Source organism: Nematolebias whitei, chromosome 5, assembly GCF_014905685.2.
Source record: "Nematolebias whitei isolate Nwh7 chromosome 5, NemWhi1, whole genome shotgun sequence".
NCBI lineage: Eukaryota > Metazoa > Chordata > Actinopteri > Cyprinodontiformes > Rivulidae > Nematolebias > Nematolebias whitei.
Window position 1 is genome coordinate 23,352,595 of NC_056502.1, and position 2,550 is coordinate 23,355,144.

A 2,550-nucleotide genomic window follows, 5' to 3' on the forward strand; every position below is an offset into this window, starting at 1 on the left:
GGATGGATGGATGGATGGATGGATGGATGGATGGATGGATGGATGGAGTTCTGTTAAATTACAACTGACTCAGTGTTTCGGTATGAAAACAAACCAACAGGTACAGCGCTCAGTTCGACATGAACAGAGTGGATCTGGATCAACACCAGACAGAGAAACATTTTAAAGAGAAGGGGAACATTTATCCAAACCCTGTGATTAAACACTTAGGTTAAAATACAACGCATTCCCATCGAGCACAGACAGGTACTTTCCCCTGTCATTACTGTGACACACTCAGATCGTCTGCCGTCCCGCATTTTTTGTCGATTAGCTGCATAAAAGAAAAAAGCTGTCGTGCTAAAAAACTAAAATCACAATGTTGCAAATCCTTTAGAGATTGTAGTTAATTAGATAACGATCAACTGAAACATTTGCTTTCATATTTGTTACAGGAGATAAGATGATTAACAGTTCAAGGCCTCCTGTGTTGTGATTTTTAATGAGATGATGGTTTTAAACATTCTCAGTTAATAACAGGTATGTGTTGTTTTTTTCTATAAACCAACCTGATATAAATCTAGTATGTTTCCTACTGAAATGAGCTAAATTTTTTATTAAAAGACAGATGCTCACAACATTTAATGCTCCAAAAACAACTGTCTCCATCACATATGTTACACAAAGCAACATTTTGTTAATCTTGTTTATATATGATTTGATTTACTTGAATGTTATAGTTTTAATTTATTTTCCTGCTTATGAAGGAGTCATGACAAAGTAATACACAACTTTCCCAAATTTAAAATAATATTCCATCATTTTATCACCCGCCAGCTTAAAGGCAATGTGGATAATGTTTTTCCTCATGTCTGTTTGTGTGCCTATCTGTTACCAAAACATCTCATGAGCTACAAAACAGATTTTAATGAAACTCTCAGAAAATAATCAATAGATGTGCATTTACAACTGAATATGGTTAAAATTCAAGACGGTCACCACAGTCCCCAAAAAATATTTTGCTGCCACAAAACAGTCAGTGTCACCAACAGTGAGTAAAAATGTTGTGAGCTGACACTAATTTAGTACACATACACAAGTGCTAACAGCTAATGCAAAAGTTTTACTAAATATTCGGCATGGGAATCAGTAAAAGAGCATCCCTTTAAGGAATGCTATAAGCCTTCTTTATTTGTAAAAGTGGTGTCCCTCTTGGAAAAGGTGGTCCAGGATTGTTAGGGTCCACATCTACCAGCAAGAGAGACAGAATATTGGATAAAAAAAGAGTTTCAAATGTATTTACAGAAACTCAAAATACTGCAGTTCTGGGCCCATAAAGAGGTCAACAGAACAAAATGTAACTAAAAGCACTAACTGACCCCCTGATTGAGACCAGAGGGGAACTTATAAAGTGTCTGATCAGACCATTGTGACACTAGAGGGGAAACAAATTAAATAGACTAAATTACAAGTAGTGTTAGCAACAAAACAAACTGATTAAAGTCAAAGTAGTGCTAAATAATAACCTAAAATATGAAATATATTTACAACAACAAAATTTTATCTATACAAAAATGTAAAAATCAAATATTTAACTTCTCCCTCTGATGACATACAACATGGTACAGCCCAGTTAGACTCATTACTAGATGTGATGCAGCTGGGGGTGTTACCAGGGAGTGGCAGGACAAACTCCAGCAGCATCTCCACAGGAACCAGAAACTCAAAGAAACACAAGTTAAATCATTGTAAATAACAAATAAATTGCAGCAAGACTTGAAACTACATAAATATATAAATGTTCTGTTATTGAACTTTGGTTAAACTTATGCATATCAGCAAAAAACACAAGATACCAAATGTATTACCTTAGCCTTTGTTTACTGTGTGGCTGCAGGTACTGCCATAACAAGGATCCTCCCTCTTAAAAAATAAAAACTCTTGTCACGTGTGTCCATTGAATTGAAGCTGTTTACTTGTTTAGGTTTCACTAGACCTACTAGTAACTTTCATCCACATCTTCTTAGTGGGAGTTCAATAGACTACCTCATGTAAAATGTGCAACAAACCGTAACACTGACTGAGCCAGCAGTGCAGGCGTGAATACCTTCGAGACTCACATGTGGCTCCCAAATGCCTCTTCAGTTTCACATCTGAAAAAATAAAAACAAAAAGGATGTGATCTCAGGATCACTTATGTTGAATTACAAAATACTTAACCTAAAACATCTGTTGTTCTCTGTTTTTCCAATTCTCTAGATTTTCTCTTGGCAGCTTTGACTCTTTGTCGTGGAAAAAAGGAGATTTCAGACCAAGGTGTAGTTCATCAGATTTATTTATAAAGCTTTGGGGAGTAGTCCAACATTCACAGAACATGCAATTACAAGATCACACTCTTATCAGTGTTTTCATCCATGTGAAACCCTGACCCGCTTTAACTCTCTGGACTGGACATGGACCTCCAGCCCAGCCCTCAGCTCCTCCCCTCCATGTCCGAGCCGTCTTCGAAAAGTCCGCTTGCAGACAGAAAGGAGTGGATCTGAGTCAAGGACTGCCTGAGACACATCACCA